The sequence below is a fragment of the Suncus etruscus genome, chromosome 4 (genome assembly GCF_024139225.1).
Source record: "Suncus etruscus isolate mSunEtr1 chromosome 4, mSunEtr1.pri.cur, whole genome shotgun sequence".
Lineage (NCBI taxonomy): Eukaryota > Metazoa > Chordata > Mammalia > Eulipotyphla > Soricidae > Suncus > Suncus etruscus.
In genome coordinates, this window is record NC_064851.1 from 152,701,466 (window position 1) to 152,723,121 (window position 21,656).

Sequence of the window (21,656 nt, forward strand, 5' to 3'; positions counted from 1 at the left end):
TCATGGTTTTGGAGTTTCTCCCAGTATATGGATGTATTCACCTACCTCGAGATTCAGTTAATACTGAGATTTTTATATAAGCATGCTCAAGTATCTACTATTTGCAATCTCTTTCTAAAAAAAATGACTGAGGGTGGGATGAAAATTTAAACTGATAACTATTGGTTAAACATTTGATATTCTTGGTAATGGCTTAAGAGGCCATCTAGAAAATTACCCAAAGTTGTCTCGTTAGCATATAAACACAGCTAGTTTAAAATTTTTCTCCTAGTTTACCTTGATTTTCGTCAGGGGGTATCTATCTAGCAGTGCTCATAGAGCTCAATACAGTTGATACTTGGCCTGAGTGTGAGAACCAGAGCACTCATAGCTTAGCCCAAAGAAGCGATGTTGCTCAGGTTTGATAGTGTGCTAGGTACCACTTGGCAGTACTCAGGGAAATATGGAATGATAGGAATCACACTTGGGGCCTCTTGCGTAAACTTCAGAATTTTGAATTATTTTTCTAGTCCCTCTCCTATTTTAAAAATGATGAAACTGAATCCCAGAGTGGTTCAATAAGTGACTCTGCATCTGGTGATCAGAGAAACACTCTACAAAGTAGTCAACATCTCCTGATATAGTGTATGGCAGTTGGATTTGGACATGTCCTTGAATATTCACACTGTAATGACTGTTGAACCTGGACATGCACCCATTTTATGCTGGGTATAAAAAAAAAACTTCAACCATTGTGAGAGGAGCAAGAATAGTGACCAGAGCAGTGTCTGCTGGTCCGCAGGAAGGGAAGGGCGGCAGAGAAAAAGCATTGGAGAAATGCTGCCTGCTTTGCATCTACCCACTTTTCTTTCCTTTTTGTACCAGGGGTTCCTCCCCCCCACCCCCCAGCTACCCCTGGCTTGTGAATTTGCACCTAACTCTCTCTCCCTTTCTCTTGAAACTCCTGGGCAGCGGCAGCAGACCTCAGACACCAATAGGAATAAAAAGTATACTTAGTTTCTTCTCCTCCCTCTCAGTCTTGGATGGGCAGTCACCACATGTTGGCACCCCTGAATGGGCTCTTGGCCCCACCTGGCAGCTGAGTATCAGGAGCCTCTGATAGCCTTACAGTGCCCTGCCTTGGCAGGCTTGGGCCTCTGAAACCTGCAGCTCTGCAGCACTGGCAACTTTGGGTGCTGTGATATTGTATATTGTTTTTTTTCCCCCAGAAGAACACTTCTGAGTTGCATAATTAGATAACTGCCAAGATTACTTTAGACACAAAATAAAACTGTTATTAACTCTACAACCTACAACTCTAAAATCTAGACATTATTTTCTGTAGATTAAAATTTGAAATACAATCTATTGTTATTAGAACACAGCAACTTAAATGTTTTAAAATTCTAGGATTTTTATATTCTATCCAATATAAAAATTTATTCTATAATTACTACAAACTTTTATTAGTTATGTGGAAATTATTTGGGTACTTGGGCTATTGAATTGTGACCCTACTAAATGCTAATAAAATGAACACAATTAATTTCTTAAGTGTTTTACCAGCCATACTCAATAAAACCTTGTCTTTTACAAAAAATAACACTGAAAATTTCCTATATGTATACTGGAAAGTATGAGTAGTGTTTTGAATTATATTTCTATTTTCTTCACACAAATCCTGAAAATTCTAGTTTGAACTTCAAGAATGCATTTTGTTCCAATAGCTCTTGTTGAAAATGTGAACCTGAGTGGTCCCTCCTACAGACAGTGGAACTAGCTAATTTCTGCTGTGTGTCAGAAGCATGGCAGATATCTTGAGCCTTCTTTCTGCTCTCCTATGGCATTCTTCTCTGAGGGCTTGTCTTCTTCTTCAGAGGTGAGTCATTCCACCCACAGATAGTGGACTAGCTGATTTCTGCTATGTGTCAGAAGCATGGCAGACATCTTGGTCCTTCTCTCTGGTTCCCTATGGCCTGAGATTTTTGATCCTCTTTGGCATTGTTCCCTGAGGGTTTGACTTCTTCAGAGGTGAGCCATCCCACCCACAAAGGGTGAAGCCAGAGAAGCATGACTGCTCCGCTTCACTGCGCAACCATGCACATCTTCTAGCAGATGAATACCACCACAACATGCAGAAAAGTCCACAATACAAGCGTGACAATGGGAAAACACTGCAAGCCAATGCCAGGCATAGAGAATGAAGATGGCAACTCTAATGACCAGAAAATAGATAACCACCTGTTTAGTCTCTCAGATATGAAGTTTAGAGAAGAAATAAGGAGGTTGTTCACAGAACTCAAAGAAAGCATAGATCAAGTTGAACAAAACACCAATAAGAATCAATAGGATATAAAGATAGAAATCAGAAAACTCCAAACTAATATAACAGGTAGACAAATTGCAAACATTAATGAAAAGTCTCTCCAGCAGGGTAACAGCAGCTGAGGACAGATCCGTGAGCAAGATGAGATGTAGAACAACTTTGTACAGCAGAAGATATTGGAAAAGAACCTTAAAGCAAATGATCAGACAATGAAAAAAAATACTCAAAGAATGTAAACAGATGAAAATAGAAGTCCCTGAAAATAGAAGTTCAACAGAAACAACATAAGAATCATTGAAGTCCCAGAGACCCAGGAAGGAAATCCCCCCCCCCAAAAAAAAAAAACAACAGTCAAGGACATGATTACAGAGAAACTAACAGAACTAAAGACTTCATGCACCCAAATCTTGCACTGTCGAAGAGTACCAGCTAAAAGAGATCCAAGGAAAAGCACCCCAAGACACATACTAGTCACAATGACAAATCCTAAGGGTAGGGATAGAATACTGAAAGCAGCAAGAGCAAATAGGGAAATTACATTTAAGGGAGCATCCTTTTAAGATTTACAGCAGACCTGTCACAAGAAACCCTCAAGGCCAGAAGGCAGTGGTGGGACATAGTAACAAAACTCAATGAAATAAATGCTTCGTCTAAAATACTGCACCCCGCAAGACTCATTTTCTGATTTTGAAGAAAGTAGACATAGCTTCATGGATAAACACAGCTCAGAAACTTTGCAGACTCAAAACCAGCCTCAAAAAACCTGAAAGGTCTACTTTAAGATAAGACTGATAAATAGACAACCAAACTTCTACACAAAGATGGCACTAAATCCCATGACAATTATCTCTCTCAATGTCACTGAAATGCACTGGTTAAGAGACACAGAGTGGCCAAATGGATCAAAAAACTGAATCCAACTTTCTGCTGCCTACAAGAAACACCTGAATAGTCATAACACACATTGACTAAAATCAAAGCTGGAGGAAAATCATCCAAGCAAACAACACTCTTTAAAAAAAAAAACTGGAGAGGCCATACTAATATCAGATGACACAAACGTTTGACTCAGAAAAGTTGTAAGGGACAAAGATAGACATTTCTTTCTAATCAAGGGATGTGTGCAACGGGAATTACAACTTTATTGCTGGTGGGAATTTCATCTAGGGATATGTGCAACAGGAAGAAATCACACTCCTAAACATATACACACTCAATAAGGGACTAAAAAGTATTTAATATAATACAATTGTTTATAAATCTGAAAAAAGATATCAATAGCAAGATAATAATTGTGGGAGATCTCAATACTACCCTGTTACACCTTGATATATCAACCAGACTGAAACCCAACTAAAATATACTAGCTCTGAAAAGAGAAATGTAAGAAGTGGACTAGTAGATATATATAGGGAAATCCATCCCCAGAAACCTGGATACACATTCTTCTCCTATGCACATGGCCCATAAAATATATTTCAAAAAAAATCAAGACAATATGGTAACTATGTCCATAGACAAAAGACATGAGGGCTGGGAGGATCAGTCCATGATATGAAACTTACCATAAAAAGTAGTGAGTGTCTTTAGAGCATTAACTGCACTGACAACTATCATGACTATGCTAGTAAGAGAGAGGCAGACTGCCTGACCTAGAGATAGGCAGGGAGTGGGGCTGGGGAAGGAAAATGGGTGACATTGGTGGCAGAAAAATGGCACTGTTGAAAGGTAATATACATTCTATTACTGAAACCCAACTACAAATAGTTCTGTAACCACTGTGCTTAAAGAAATTATTTTAAAATGGCCATTAAAGAGTTCTAAGCAAAAAAAGAAAAATAACACCCAGTTTTAGAGAACTGTTTCCTTCAGAGTACCAACTTTGTATTGTTATAGAAGAGTTGTAGAGAAAACAGAAAATAAATACAAATTATTCATTATGTCTTCAAATAATTTGACAGACTGTTTTAATGTTATCCTTTAATATTAATTTGTAATACTATGAGTTTTAATAATATATCTGAAATATTCATTAGTATTAAATACATATTTGAAATAAATGTCTGAAAATTATGTGCTTTCAATGGGAAATATACTATCAAAAGTGCCAGGGTGATAATACAGTGGATAGGGTACTTTCTTGTACATGGCTATCCCAGATTAGATTTCTGATATGGTTCCCCAAAAATGCCAGGAGTTATGTACTACTGAGCAAATAGCCAGGAGTTATCCTTGAGCACAGCTGGCTGTGGACTCCAAATCCCACAAAATGTAAATTAAGATATATGTATGTATTTCGTTACAATAGCATGAAAAGTATGAGATTATAGGGGCAGTTCCTTGCTGTGTTTGTATGTTTTACATAGGCATGTATATTCACAATAAAGTGAAGAGGCAAGAAGTCTCGTCTATAATTTCATTGGGTTAAGAGATGTAAAGGGGAAGAATATTGTTCAAGGTTTATTAATCTTCTAGCCTCAAAGTCCTCTTATTTCTGAGGTAAGGGTTCTTTGTGCATTAATTTGTTTTAGATATTCATTTTACCAGATTAGTCCATTCTGAGGACCATTTCCATATAAAATAATGAATTATTCTCTAAAGACATATCTTCTGACAGTGAGCAAAGTTTAAAGTCATTATATGAGTCAATGGTAGTCATTTTGACCAATAAGTTTCCAGACTACAGCTGTAGTAGTCTAGTGTGTAGAGAAAAACAAACAAGCATAATCTTTTATTAGCACTCTCCCACCACTTCCAGCATTGTTATGTTTGCTCATATTTTACTTTCTGGAAAAAAACAAACACTTAAAAGCATTTATAGGGTTGTCCATATATAAGATTCCTAATACTCCTTAGACCCCCAGTTAACATCATGTATGAAGGTAAAATCCAAATAGATTAAAGACCTCAATATCAGACCTGAAACCATAAGATATATAGAACAACACGTAGGCAAAACACTTCAGGACATTGAGACTACAGGCATATTCAAGGAGGAAACTGCACTGTCCAAACAAGTAAAAGCAGAGATTAACAGATGGGAATATATTAAGTTGAGAAGCTTCTGCACCTCAAAGGAAATAGCACCCAGGGTACAAGAGCCACCCACTGAGTGGGAGAAACTATTCACCCAATATCCATCAGATAAGAGGCTAATCTCCAAAATATACAAGGCACTTTACAAGAAAAAAACATCTAATCCCATTAAAAAATGGGGAGAAGAAATGGACAGACACTTTGACAAAGAAGAAATACAAATGGCCAAAGACACATGAAAAAATGTTACACATCACTAATCATCAGGGAGATGCAAATCAAAACAACTCCTAAGAATATACCCTAGGAACACAAAAATACAATACAAAAATCCCTTCCTTACATCTATATTCATTACAGCACTATTTACCATAGCAAGACTCTGGAAACAACCAAGATGCCCTTCAATAGAGGAATGGCTAAAGAAACTGTGGTACATATACACAATGGAATATTATGCAGCTGTCAGGAGAGATGAAGTCATGAAATTTTCCTATACATGGATGTACATGGAATCTATTATGCTGAGTGAAATAAGTCAGAGAGAGAGAGAGAGAGAGAGAGAGAGAGAGAGAGAGAGTGAGTGAGAGAGAGAAACACAGAATGGTCTCACTCATCTATGGGTTTTAAGAAAAATGAAAGACACTCTTGCAATAATAATTTTCAGACACAAAAGAGAGAAGGGCTGGAAGTTACAGCTCACCTCATGAAGCTCACCAAAAACAGGGATGAGTTTAATTAGAGAAATAACTACATTTTGAACTGTTCTAATAATGAGAATGTAGGAGTGAAATAGAAAGCCTGTCTAGAGTACAGGCGGGGGTTTGGTGGGGAGGAGGGAGATTTGGGACATTGGTGATGGGAATGTTGCATTGGTGATGGCTGGTGTTCTTTACATGACTGAAACCCAAATACAATCATGTATGTAATCAAAGTATTTAAATAAAATATATTAAAAATATGCCTAATACTCAGCTGAGAATCACTGTAGTTCTCACACTCTACCAGATAAAATGAATATGTGCACATAGTGCACCTGTGATTTTCCCCTGACTCCTAGCAACTCAGACATGCATTTCCTTGGAAAGGAATTTTCAAAACTGCATATGTCAGAACCCAATTGTGTAACAGTTAATTTCTGGTATGTATCACATTTCCTACTCAGTGATGAGCACTGGCAAAATAAAATGTTATCTATAATCTATCCAGACTCACAAAACTTCAGTAAGTATCAAACATAACATAAAACCTGAGTTATACAATCATCACCATTAACAGAAATAAGAACAGGGAAGATATTTTGCAGAGGATAACAGATTTGTAGAACAGAAATCCTATACTCAATTGTATTCTAGACATTATTTCAATCTTCTAATCAGTTTTATAAATCACTTATTTCTCCAGTTCTTTATATGAAGTGGAAAAGTATCAAGGTATGACTCATTGTAGGAAGAGAATTTATAATTGAAGAATATCCAGTGTCTTTTTTTTGTACCTTCTACTAAATAATATTGGACAAACATACTAATGTTTATCATTTTTTTCCTTTGTAGAGAAACATTGCTTATTTAAACCATATGCGTGCAGGAGGCCCTAGCCTTCCATGAAGTTAACTTCTATTCAAACCCTGGTCTTACCACTTACCACTCAGGATTGATCCCTGAGCTGAAAGTTAAATGTGACCTCAAACATAAGGGAATAAATAAAGTTATAAATATCATATAAATAACTGTTATATTACATATTTGTCCCAAGTCTGTGGGATTCTTCTTAGAATTGAAACTTTTTTCTAGACTAAAAGTTATATACTAAGATATATAGCCAAGCTATGTATTTCAGGATATATGCTGTTAAATAACTTTAGTTTCCTGATATCTGGCACTTTGTGATATTTGGCTATTTATTGTAAAGTGCATTTTTAATTTGTTTATTAAAACACTTATTTACAAAATTATTCATAATGATGGAATTATTTAAGGCAAACAATGTTCCAATGTTACCACTAGTGTAAACTTCCTTCCCTCCTCAGCCTGCTTCCTTAGTAGACACAGAACAAACTTATTGCATATTGCTTGCTCCAAAACTTATAATGCCAAACATAATTATAAAATTATTCAATAAAAGTAACTTTTACAATGATTACTGTTAAATTCCCCCTAAAATATCTTATCATTTACATGAAATTGTTAAAGCCTACAACTATAAAATTTAGTAAAAATGAAGAGAATTCAGTAATGTTATGGAAAAATATAAATAGACCTATAAAAGTACAAATTATTTTATCTTAAGACAGAAGATACTCGGGCCGGAGCCCTAGCACAGCAGTAGGGTGTTTGCCTTGCATCCAGGATGGAGCTGGTTTGATCCCTGGTGTCCCATATGGTACCCCTAGCCAGGAGTGATTTCTGAGTGCATAGCCAGGAGTAACCCCTGAGTGTCACCTGGTGTGGCCCCAAAAACAAAGAAAAAAGTAAAAAAAGGAAGTACTAAGTGATATCATTTTGTGTTTATCCTTTTGTTTCTGGTTTACTTCAATTAACATGATATATTTACGTTTCATTCATTTTTCAGTGAATTGAATGAGTATATCATTCCCTACAATTATGCAATATTCCTCTCTCTTTATATATATGTACCAAAGCTTCATAAAAAACTATTGTTTTTGAACATCTGAGTTGATGCCAATTCTAAGCTATTGAACTATTGTGATGAATAGCAGTGTTCATACTTTCTTTTGGATAAATTTTTTCTGTTCTGGGTATAGATAACCAAAGTTGGGTTACTAGATCATATGGCAGCTCAATTCTGAGTTTATTGAAAACTCTCCATACTGTTTTACTATTTTCCACAGGCATTGGACCTGGCAGAAAACTAGTGAATGAGACTTCCTTCCCCACTATATTTACTCCAAACTCAGGTTGTTCCACAGTATGTTTGATAAGTGTCATTCTCTTTGGTGTAAGATTATATATGATATTTAGGATACTGGATAAAGTAATGAAGTGGCTTAAATGGAGTATAGGAAGAACCAAGAAAAAAATGAGTTAAGTGGAAGAAGAAACTGATGGGATGCCACAGGAATCATGATTCAAGGGGTTTCAAGTGTACTTGTGTTGTTTGATATAGAGAAATAATGGTGGAGAGATGGCAGCAGTGGTGGTTGCAGCAGCACAGGGGAGGCTGGAGATGCTGAGAGCAGATCATTCCCAGCACTCCCAAACATGAAACCCCCAAACCCCCAAGCTCTGTGATGGTGCTGGACTCCTGAAGACGAAGGAGAGGCCAGTAACCAGATTGAAAATCAAGCTTCTAGGGAGATTTCTAGAAAACAAAACAAAGCAAAACAACAACAACAACAAAAAAAAAAACATGGTAATGTTGCTTCCCTGAGACACCAGTGGTAGTACTGGAAGCAGCTACAATGGCTCAGAGTCTGGCAGTGATTTGTGCCCTGGATTGCTTCCAAAGTGGGGCTGGCAGCCATGGAGCCTAAAACAGATTCATCTGAGCAGCAAAACTAGCAGGATGTGAACATTAGCACCAAGGAATGTAGCAGAGATAAAGCTAATCAAGAAAGGGGCCCCTGTAATCTGGCCATATGGGTGGCTCCAGTGCCATTTTGAGACTATGAGATGGCCAGCAGTGTCATTGAGGCCGGGGATCTGCTGTGTTGTGGGAATTCTTTCAGCCCACACAGCTCTCCTTCCAAGGTAACTCCAACAGGGTATTAAGTTCAGCCTGTATTTTGAACTGAAGTTCATGTACCAGAGAAAAATGTGACCTTGAGAAAGGCAAAACAAGAGACAAGCAGCTATAATAATGGTAGGCATCTTTTGAAGTCAAAGGGTCATTTTGAATTCAGGCCAGTGCACCGAGAAGAGAGCATGATAATTTGCTTTGCCCTGTTGCTGCACAATATTATATATAGGATATCCTAAGGACTATAAAAAAGGTTCTAGAACCAATAAATTTTTACAGAAAACTAAAAGGCTACAAAATTAATATGCAAAACTTCCTGAGTTTCCTAATACAAATAATGAAAGAGAAAAATATTATAAAAAACAAGCCCACTCACTACTGTGTTTCAGAAAATCAAGTACACCAAAATAAAATTTAATTTTATTTATTTAAAGAAAATGCATCACATAGTTGACATAGCTTATTATAATACATGTTTTCAGATAAGTGAAAACAATTATTTAAAGGAAATTGAAAGAAAAAATATAATGGAAGAAAAAAGAAAGAAAAAAGAAAAAGTACAGTAGCAAGATCATTTGTTATAATTATTGTGTCATCAATGAAGTCTTTATTATTTATAAGATCTTTATTTAAGCACCATGATTACAAGCATGATTGCTGTTGGATTTCAATCATAAACAGTACACTCCTTCATCAGTGCAACATTCCCACCACCAGTGCTCCCCCCGCCATATTTGAGACACACATTCTACTTTTCTCCCTCATTAACATTGTCATGCTAGTTGTTAGTGTAATTTATTTCCCTAACTGCACTTACCACACTTTATGGTAGCTTCATATTGAGAGCTTGTCCTTCTAAGCCCTCATTTCTATTGTCTCTGGGCATTATTACCATAATGTCTTTAATTTTTCTTAAAACTCATAGATGAATGAGACTATTCTGTGCCTAGCTCTCTCCCTCTGAATTATTTCACTCAGCATAATAGTTTCCATGTTCATACACGTATAGGAAAATTTCATGACTTTATCTCTCCTGATGGCTGCATAATATTCCATTTTGTATATGTATCACAGTTTCTTTAGCCATTCATTTATTGAAGAGCATTTTGGTTGTTTCCAGATTCTTGCTATGGTAAATAGTACTGCAATGAATATAGGTGTTTGGAAGGGATTTTTGAATTGTATTTTGTGTTCCTAGGGAATATCCCTAAGAATGATATAGCTGGATCATATGGGAGCTCAATTTTCAGTTTTCTGAGAAATCTTCATATGCTTTTCCATAAAGGCTAGACTAGATGGAATTCCCACCAGCAGTAAATAAGAGTTCTTTTCTTCCCACATCCCCCCAGCACTGATTGTTCTTGTTCTTTGTGAAGTGTGCCAATCTCTGTGGTGAGATAGTAGCTCATAGTTGTTTTGAATTTCATCTCCCTGATGATTAGTGATGTGAAGCATGTTTTTTCATGTGTCCTTTGGCCACTTGTATTTCTTCTTTGAGGAAGTGTCTGTTCATTTCTTCTCCCCATTTTTTTGATGGGGTTAGATTTTTTCTTGTTAAATTCTGTCAGTACCTTGTATGTTTTCAATATTTGTCACTTATTACATTCACGTTAGTGTCACACGAAATCAAATATCTTGGCGTGAACTTAATTAAAGAGGCGAAGGACCTATACAAAGAAAACTACAAAAGTCTGCTTCAAGAAGTAAGAGAGGACACAAGGAAATGGAGACACATACCCTGCTCATGGATTGGCAGGATTAACATCATTAAAATGGCAATACTCTACAAAGCATTGCACAGATTTAATCCAATCCCTTTAAAGATATCCATGACATTCTTCAAAGAAGTGAATCAGACACTCCTAAAATTCATTTGGAACAATAAACACCCACGAATTGCTAAAGCAATCCTTGGAAAAAGAAATATGGGAAACCTTTCTCAATATTAAATTGTATTACAAAGCAATAGCTATTGAAACAGCATGGTATTGGAATAAAGACAAATTCTCAGATCAGTGGAATAGACTTGAGTATTCAAAGAATGTTCCCAGACATACAATCAACTAATCTTTGGAAAAGAAGAAAGAAATCCCAAATGGAGCAAGGAAAGCCTCTTCAATAAGTGGTGTTGGCAAACTGGTTAGCCACTTCCAAAAAAGTGAACTCAGACCCCCATCTAAAGCCATGCACAAAGGTCAAATCCAAGTGGATTAATGACCTTGATATCAGGCCTGATACCATAAAGTACATAGAACAATATGTAAGTAAAATACTCAGTGACATTGAGACTAAAGGCATCTTCAAAGAGAAAACAGTATTCTCCAAACAAATGGAAGCAGAAATAAACAGATGGGACTATATTAAGCTCAGAAGCTTCCGCACCTCAAAGGAAATAGTGCCTAGGATATGAGAGCCACCCACAGAATGGGAGAAACTATTCACCCAATACCCACCGATGATGTCTTTAATATAATTCTTTAATATAAAAAGAAGACTAATAAACTCTTTTTTGGTGTATTTCCAGTCTGGTAAATTGGAGGTGTTCCTTTAAAGATAACAGCAGTAAAAGTTGTCCAGAAATTCAAAGCTGTGATAATAAGAACGTTAAGGTTGTATACTCAGATGCAGGGTCTTCTGGAGGAAGACCCTGTTTGAACATGTGTTTGTGTGTATGTTAACAGCTGCCAGACTTTCCTAGAAGAAGAAAGATACTGATGGAAGGGTTCTGTACTCACTCCAACAAAAAGCCCTGATGATTATCAACTCAAAAACTGTTGTACCTGGAATATGATCAGATTAGGGTCAGTGATGAGGTTGGCCATCAGAGAAATGGTGATTCTGGGTTATGTAGACAGCAAGAGTGGATTCAGCAGGATGAGGCCTTGGCCCAGCCTCTCCTCCTGAGATGAGCAGTTTTGTGTTGCATGGGTTGGTGTAGGCATAATCTTTTGCAGTTACATTTCCTTCAAGAAAATAATGACTGGGCCCGCGGCGTTTGCCTTGCAAGCATCCGATCCAGGACCTAAGGTGGTTGGTTCGAATCCCGGTGTCCCATATGGTCCCCCGTGCCTGCCAGGAGCTATTTCTGAGCAGACAGCCAGGAGTAACCCCTGAGCAACGCCGGGTGTGGCCCAAACCCCCCCCCCAAAAAAAAGAAAAGAAAAGTAAAGAATGATTATATGGAGTTGACCCAGTTGAAATATGAATAATCTTAATTAAAGGTGTGCAACATCCATACAAAGAAAACTACAAACATTACTTACCCACTGGATATCTATGACAGGTATCAAAGAAATAGATCAAACACTTCTGAAATTCATGTGGAATATTAAATCTCTATAAATAACTAAAGTGATTCTGGGAAAAAGCAGATAGAGGCATTACTTTTATAAATTCAAATATACTACAAAGTAGTAATATTTAAAAATGGAATGGTGTTGGAATAAAGGTAGATCCATATATCAAGAGAATAGAATTAAGTATGCTGAGACAGATACCAAGATATATGATAAATTAAATTTTGATAAAGGGTCAAAAATGTGAAGTGAAGCAAGAAAATCTCTGCAACAATTGCTGATGGGAAAACTGATAAGCTATGCTCAAGAAAAGTAATTCAGCCCTCTACCATCATATACAAAAGTTAAATAAAAATAGATTAAAGACCTTGATATCAAACCTGAAATCATAATGTACACAGAGGAAAGCAGGAAGAATTTTACGTGGCATTGAAGCTAAAGGTATGTTCAAGAGTGAAACTTCACTGACAAAGCAAGTGGAAGCATATAAATGAATGGACTACATTAAATTAAGAAACTTCTGTATTTCAAAGCAAATTACCAGGATACAAAAGTGATCCATAAAATGGGAGACATTATTTATACCTACACCCATCTGGAGGGAATATTAGCACTATAAGTTTTTATATATGAGATTAGGTATTTCCTAAGGCAAATAAAAACATAGAATTTTGAGCCTGGTATGGAGAGCTCAAGTTAAAAAATAAGGTCAGGAAACTTGCTGTTGCAGACATAATTTGTTTTTTATTTCTAAAAGTGAAACTGGATTGATCCCAGCCTTGTATTTCTAGACCAGGACCTTACAACCCTGCCATCTGCTGCTAGAATAAGAAAATATGACTTGTGTCTTTTATTGAAACTGAAGAAACCCTCTTAATAGGTCTAGTGATGCAGGAAATAGGAAACTTCAGATCAGCACAGATGGGTATTGCTTCTAGAGATAAAGAAAAATTTATAAGAAATTATCTAAGTAAACAAATTCCTTCTCTCCAGCCAACTTCTAACTTAGTTGTCTGTGGTAAGGTGTGAGGCATGGTCAAGAGAAGAGAAGTCATACATGAGTGCTGTCTCACTCGCTCTACTAATTCCTTATTAACCTTATTCTACATTTCTTTTGACATTAAAAATCTTCTAAATTAGTTTTTACATTATATTTGATAATAGAGTCTATCAGTGATAGAGGCATGGGAAGACTCTCTATCTGAACTTGAGGGTAACCAGACTATCTAAAAATCTCTCATTTTATAAAAAAAGTCATAATAATTTTAGAGTTCAAATCCAGTACATCCATTATTGGAGGTTATGTCCATTATTGGATTTAAATATAAAATAATAGCATAAAATCTACTATGACTTCATAATCCCTTATGAACAATTTTGAAATCCAATAAAAATGAAAATATATAGATCAAATTAAGAGCAACTCATGCTCAACCAAAATGTGACATTTTATAGTATAAGCTCTGTTTACAGCATCTGCTTCAAACTTTGTAAGAGTCTCACATATCATAATAGTATTTTTTTCTAAACGCTGAAAAAATAATCTGAATCTTAAACACATATGGTACACAGTGATTGAATAGGTATGGTTAAGCTGCACTCCTGATTACATACAAGGTGGGGACCAGCCCATAAGCAAAATAGTTCCCATAAATGTCTACATATTAGTATTTAAAACTTGTAAACTTATTACATGACAAATTAATTTTACAGGTTTTCATTAAAAACTATGGACCTTGTAGCTGTAGAGCTAGTATAGCTCTTCATTTAGTTATCCTGCAGTTAGTTATCCTGGTTTGACACCAATCCCCCGCCACACACACACACACACACACACACACACATACACACACACACACACACACACACACACACACACACACACATTTCCCTGAGTACTCCAGGACTCATCCCTGAGCATAGAGCCAGGAGTAGGCCCTGGTGACACCTAGCTCTGAGAACAAAGGACTCAGCTAAAGTAAGTCAGAATTCTGACATAATAAGCTATTAGATGCAAATGAGTATAATTTGAGCCATTAAATTTATTGTAATAATTTATAATAGCTATAAAAATGAGGGGTTAAGCCTGACATACCTTTGTCAACCCCTATCCAATGTGACTCCATGATGCCCAGCCAAAAAATTTGTCCTCTTAGAATGTTCTCACTTATATCCAACATATGATGTATTTTAATTTTGATCTCTGACAATTGAAATTTTATTCACCAGTAATGCAATTTCCTCTTTCCTAAGTTTCCTACATGCCTCATAACAATCTAGGTGGACATCACTCCCCCTCAGAACTTACTTATATCCCACTTTACTCAATGCTTTAAAGATTTTTTCTTCTTCCCATTGGGATGAAATTCCTCCAGGTTCTTTGTGCACCATCATCCTTCTCTACACATATTGAACTCTTTTTATTTTCTTTCTTCTATTTTTGGGTGATTCCAAGCATACACCTGGATCTGTGCTCAGAGGTCATTCCTAGTGGTAGTAGTATTCCAGTGAAAAAAATGTCAATTAAGAAAACTCCAAGGATACCTGATTGTAAACCTTTATAAGTTCTTAAAAAACATCATTTGAATTTTTATAAAAATTGAATTAAATAGGGGCCAGAGAGATAGCACAGCGGTGTTTGCCTTACAAGTAGCTGATCCAGGACCTAAGGTGGTTGGTTCAAATCCTGGTGTCCCATATTGCTCTCCGTGCCTGCCAGGAGCTATTTCTGAGCAGACAGCCAGGAGTAATCCCTGAGCACCGCCGGGTGTGGCCCAAAAACCAAAAACCAAAACAAAAAAAAAGAATTAAATAAATATAATAATTTAGAACTATGGTTATTTTGATAGTACTGATTTTTCCAATCCACCTACATGGAGTATAAGAATACTTATATTATAAGTATAGTATATATTATTTATTAAGTATATATTATATATAAGTATTTATTGTATGTATAAGAATACTTATATTAGATATAATACTTATATGATACTTATACCATTTCTTAAAGCCTTCTATGTCATTTACAAGTGACTTATAGTTTTCATGGTATAGCTCTTTCAAAACTTTTGTTAAGTTGCTTCCTAAGTAGTTGATATTTTTGGGTTTTTGTTTGTTTGTATTTGGTATTTGAATCACATGTGTTTTAACCATTACTGTAATGTTAGGTTCATTGAGGTTTTTTCCTAGTTCTATAATATTTTGGAATAGTTTGAGAAGTAAAGATAGCAATTCTTCAAAGGTTTAAAGGTTACCTGTCTGACCAGAGATTTTATTCTTGGGGAGATTCTTACTGTTTCAATTACTTGGCTGTGATATTCTTGTTTAGATTTTTGTATTTCCTCACTTAATTTTTGGAAAATATATGATTCTAAGATGTGTCATTTCCAATTTCTTTAATTTAACGGCATAAAGTTGTTTATAATATTTTCCAATAATATCTTAAATATCTGAGGGCTGTTAAAATTTCTTTCCTTTTATCTCTAATTTAAGTTAATAAGACTCACAGTCTTAATCATGAGTCCAGCAAAATATATCTCTATCTTGTTTATACTTTTGAAGAGTAAGACACTATTCTTGCGAATCTTTTGTGTTTCTTGATTTCTATACCTTTGATTTCTACTATAGTTTTTTATACTATTGTCTTCTGTCTACTAATTTTGAAAGTTATTTGTTGTTCCATATTTGTTTAAGACATGTGTTTAAGTTGATGATTTGAGCTTTTTCTTTTTTTCCTATTGTCAGTCTGCATTGTTATTAATTTCCCTCAGTACAGTTTTATAATCTTATAGTTTCTTCATTCTCACTAGCTTCAAAGAATATTTTATTACCCCTCTTAATATTCTCCTTAAGTTGCTATTTATAAGAATTTATTCTGCTTCCGTTGTTTTAGTCCACACCCTATATTTGTTTTATGGTCGCTTTCTACCTCTATGGCATTGTAGACTGAGAAGATGCTTGGCATAATTTCTATACTGGTAAATTTATCTACGTTTGAGTTATGCCTTAACATTTACCATTTACACATGTTCAATGTGTACTAGAGAAAAATATGTACTCATCTTTTTGAAGATGAAAGTCTCAGTTTGAAGTTGGGTCATTTAATCCCAGTTCTTCTAACTCCTCATCTAGTTCTCTTTTATCTTTACTGGTATTCTTTCTGGTTGATGGTGAAAAAAAGAGTGTTGGAAATGTATTATTGAAGTCTCACTACTCTCGTGCTTCCATAAATGTGTTTCTTTAAGTTTGAGAGCTTTACAAACTGCTGCACCTTCAATAGGCTCACATCCATACACATATATCTGTATATATACAGATATATATTTATACAAATAGGTGCATTGTTTCTATAACTATTAACTAGTGTCCATGTCTTTAATTCATTTCTTTAGATTTAATGCTGTTTGATATGATACAACTGTCAGCCAGGTTATGACAATCCCAGCTTTTATTTATTTTTTCTACCACTGATTTTGTATGAATTTTTTCTATTCTTTTACCCTGTAGACAAAATATATATGAATTTTATAATCCATCTGAAGATTGTGTGACTTTTGATAGGAGAGTTTAGTTTATTGATATTGAGGGTTATTGATATAAAGGACTGTGACATTTATCTGTGTGGAGTTTGATGTTTTTTCTTTAATTGTCCATTTTGCTTTTCATAGGTAGATTTTCATTAATTTTTATAGATTAGTATTTAGAGCAAATGAAAATGTCAACCCTAATATCTTGTTTGTTTGAAAATATTTTCATCTTTCCCTCAAATCTAAATAACAGTTTTACAGAGTAGTGGACTCTAGCTTGAAAGATTTTATTATTCATTGTTTTGAATATGTTCCTATCTTTTATTGTTTGTGTGGTTTTATACAGGGTATTTGTTGTGATTCTTATATTATTTCCCTTGTATTTAGTTTTTTTTTCCATAGTTTTGGCCACACTTGGTGGTGTTAGGGCTTACTCCTGGCTCTGCACTCAAATAATTCTCCTGTTAGAGCTTGGGAACCATATTGGTGGCTGTGATAGAACCTTGTGTTGGCTGTATGCAAGGCAAGTGCCCTATTCACTGTATTATTGCTCTGACCACTAGTTTTTTATTTTCTCTTGTGATATAAGTGGTTTGTCTTTCTCTTTGGTTTTTACTATTTTGTTGCTGTTCTGTTTGGGTCTATTCTGTCTAGTTCTCTTTGTGTTTTTAGAATCTATGTGAAGCCTTCCTAGAGCCTAGAAACATATCTCTTCTACCATTCTGCCCTTTTCTCTTTTTTCTTAAAGAAAAAAAGTATCTTCCATTCTTTTATTTTCCTTTTACCATTTTATTATCGATGCTTCTTTTTATTTTGTCTTTATGTTTGCTTTATGTAGTTCTCTACCTAAAGATTTTGTTGCTATAGCTTCTTTAATTTTATTTGTATAATGCTTTCATACTCTGAATTTATTCTTTTTTGAGCTGGTTGAATTTCTTTTCCAGTGATTGTAGTACTAAATTAAGATCCTGTAGTTTCCCAACATTAAGGTGTGTGAGTGGGGTAGAGTACAAAGATCGATCAGAAGCATTTATGTCCACATGGACCTGGGTGTCCACATAGCCATGGGGGTTGTGCCAAGATATCCTTGGGATTTGGCTCAAAGACCAGGTTTCTTAATCCCTTCAGTACACCTTGATTGGTGGTAGTTTAAATTAGCAGAAGCTAATTTGGCAGTGGGCAGCCACAAGTGCAGGCAGGGTCTTAGACCATTAAAAATATTTTATTGAATCACTATGAATTACAAAGTTATTCATGATTGAATTTCAGACGTACAATGTTCCAACATCATTCTCTTTACCAGTGCTTGCTTTTCTCCACTAATGTTCCATTTCCCTCCCACACCATCTGAGGCAGGCACTTCCAAAATGTGCTGATATGTAGCACAGGGGATAAATCCTGCCACCCAGACTAAGCTGACAGGCTCTGTGCAGAAAAGCCATACTAAATTTATGGGAAATAGGTAAGAGCATAAATTGTGACAAATCTGGGAGGTATCATAAAGTAAAGCAGATTGTCATAAGGTTTCAGGTAGTAAAATAGTGAATTTAAGTCTTATCCTAGAGGGCTACATAAATGTAGTATTCTAATTCCTTATGCCAGCCTACTATTCTGCCAATTATAATCAGTAAGGTTGTTATTTCACTTAAGAGCCATTCTCAACAGCTTCTGGCTGTTCTTGGCTGGCCTGTCCAAGCTCCAGCATTTGCATGCCTGCACCAGCTGCCCAGTTCTGTACCTAAGGCATGAATGTGGCCAAGGGTTGAGTGTGCGTGGCACTGCCCAGCAAGATGTTGTAAGACAACACAGCTTAAGGAAACTCTAAGAAAACCCTTCCTGCATCAGATTGGATTCCTTAGTTATTTTATTTATCAATCTTCAGCAGTGTTAAATTATAAGGTGGTTTCTCTGCAAAAGAAAGGGAGGCAGACAAGGGTTCTCAGCTCTGAAGAAGAGGAGAAACTGAAAAAAAAAAAAGAAAGATTTTAAACAGAAAAATCTGGAAAAAGAGACGCAGAAGAATTGGAATCTTTTTTTACAAGAAAAATAGTACTAATTTTTTTCAAAGATAGAGATTGGACCACCAGATAGTCCAAAGAACTGATCATGTTGGGAGTTTGAAAATCAAAAGCTGACTAACTCAAAGCTTGATGAGGTATTGGTAATTGTTTATTCCCACTTTTTGAAGATCAAAATATGCTTGTGATTTTTCCTCCACGAGCAGTAAAATATGTCAAGCAGAATCTCATTTATGTAACACAGAAAGATGCAAGGCATTCCACTGTGATCTGACGAAAGATGACCTTCTGGAACATGTCTGGAACATGTACCCTCAGAATCAATTGATGTTGCAACATTTATTGATATATTTGTGCACTCTTCTGCACACACAGAAAAAATGCAATATGTCTTTTTGTTTTGTTTTGTTTTGTTTTTTGGACCACACCCGGTGGCGTTCAGGGGTTACTCCTGGCTCTGTGCTCAGAAATCGCACCTGGCAAGCATGGGGAACCATCTGGGATGCAGTGATTTGAATCACTGTTGGTCCTGGGAGGGCCACTTGCAAGGCAAACGCCCTACTGCTGTGCTATCTCTCTGGCCCCAAAATACAATATGTCTTAACATTTACAAGGTATTAAAACCAGGCAAAATGTGTCATTTCGTGACCATGGGCTCTATGACCACAGCACGCTTAGGTTTGAAGCATAAAAAGTTGGAGAAAAATTTTATGTGACAAGACAACAAGATTCTATTTTTGTTCAATTGCTGAATTCCTGGCTAGGCTCATAGTGGATTTGGGCTATGAAGAAGTGATAAATGAGTATTTGCTTCGTGAATAAAAAGAAAGGCCTGTGTGTGCCCCTAATTTTCCTATAGTGCAAATTCTGGAAGGCACCAATGACAGTCCTCCTCTAGAGATCCTGAATCAGTCTGACCCTTCACAGGATTGTGCTTTGCCTTCCTTAAAGGAGCTGAGAATCTCTCTAGTTGTTACGTTTTTTTATGTCATAGTTTTTCATAAAAAATAAATATATACATTAATCATTTTAAAAAAAGCTATTCTCAGGGGCTTAGCAATTCCAACACCCAGCAGCACTTGGGGGAAACTCGTGGTGCCAGGGATTTTTATGAGGGCCAGCTCCATGAAAGGCATGCAACTTAATCTCTAAATTCTCTCTCCATTACCTGTGTTCTTTTCTTTTTAAATATATTTTTTATTTAAGTAACATAATCATATTTGGGTTACAGTCATATCCAGAACACCCCCCTTCACCAGTGCAACATTACCCCCTCCCCCCTTCCCATCCTCTGCCTGTATTCGAGACAGGCATTCTACTACAGTAATTTGTTTTTAAGTTGAGTAAGTTGTATTTTTTTCCTTAAAGGATAAGAGTAAAGAAATATAGTAAAGGTGTGATAGTGGCAATCGCCAATGTTTGCATAGGTCCAGAAAAATGGAGAAAATGGGAAAAAAAATCCTTGACCTGATTACAAAAAGGCCTCACCCCAGAAGTTTATTGGCATAAGAAGGCTCTGGGTTCCAGGCATACCAGTCTATCCAACTCCAGTCATTCTCAAGGTCCCGGTGAAACTTTTTCACACGTTAGCTATTGTTGGTATCAGACTCATATATTTAAAGACTCTGGATTCTGTGCATTTCTTTCATCAATGTCAGGCTGATGTGGAGCATTTTCTAGTTTCAGCATACCATTAAATGCGGAGCGATCTGCCCTGCATGCAGACTGTTGCTGAGTCGCCTGGGTGTTGGGAGTACTCTTTGGAGTAAATCAATGCCAAAGCAGTGGTAGGTCTTCTTCATGGCCGGCCCTGGCAACTCAGGCCCTGGGGGGTGGGGGCGGGCAGAGGAGGGAAACCCCTCCCCTTTCAATTTTCAAACTGGAGAGGGAGCTCGCAGTTGGTCCCAGCAGAGCGCACATGCCAGGAAAGCCGTCCCTCTTTTTTTCTGGTATGTCAAGGTCGCTGGTCAGACAGCGGGCCACAGATCTCCTGGACTGAACACTGGGTCCAGGAGACTGGGACCCCCCACGCCAGGCGGGTCTTCATGGCCGGCCCTGGCAACTAGGGCCCTGGGGGACGGGCGGAGGAGGGAAATCCCTCCCCTATGTATATTGGACCCCCTGTTTTGTTGGCCTTTGTCATTACCTGTGTTCTTAAGATACACTGTTTTCATCCTTTGAAGTTGTGCTTGAAATTGTCTTAACCTGATTTCATTTTATTTGAACTACAACTTTGTAAAAGACAAGATAAAGAATAACTTTGATATTTATCCCAAGCCCTCCATAGTCCAAAGGGGAACCTTCATTTTATTCATTCCAGTTTTCAAAAATAATCAGAAAAGACTAAAAAAAAATACACTGACAGATCTAAATGCAAAAATCTATTCTGTTGTACCTCTGCTTGACTTCCAATCTAAGGGGTAAATATTAATTAGAAGCTTTGACCTAAAATAAGAGATTATACAATACTCAATGGACATCAATGTTCGGGTTAATTTAATTTTTACCTGCTCTATACATCTTTGGCAAGATTTCATCTCAGATAAGTAAAAGTTGCTTTCAGTTTCGGCCAGGAGAACCTTATTAGAATATGTGACACATTTTGTGGTTACAATTTGTCAATTCCTCCATTTGCAAATATACAAACGTAATCAGGTCATTTTACTTTAATATATCTTAAAGTTTTACTTAAAAATTTTAAATTTTTTTAGTCAATGAAATGTTAATGACCACATGCTTCTAATAGTGTGTTAAAACAAAAAATAATTTACAC

The 21,656-nt window shown here is 36.3% G+C and overlaps 1 protein-coding gene and 1 pseudogene across 1 annotated transcript in view; one reads left to right on the forward strand and one right to left on the reverse strand.

The window, feature by feature from the left end:
* The window catches only part of SH2D4A (SH2 domain containing 4A), an 88,878-nt gene that overhangs the window by 43,706 nt on the left and 23,516 nt on the right, over nucleotides 1–21,656 (reverse strand). The gene's annotated exons all lie outside the window — the stretch shown is intronic.
* Nucleotides 1,785–19,742, forward strand: LOC126006160 (tRNA N(3)-methylcytidine methyltransferase METTL6-like; annotated as a pseudogene).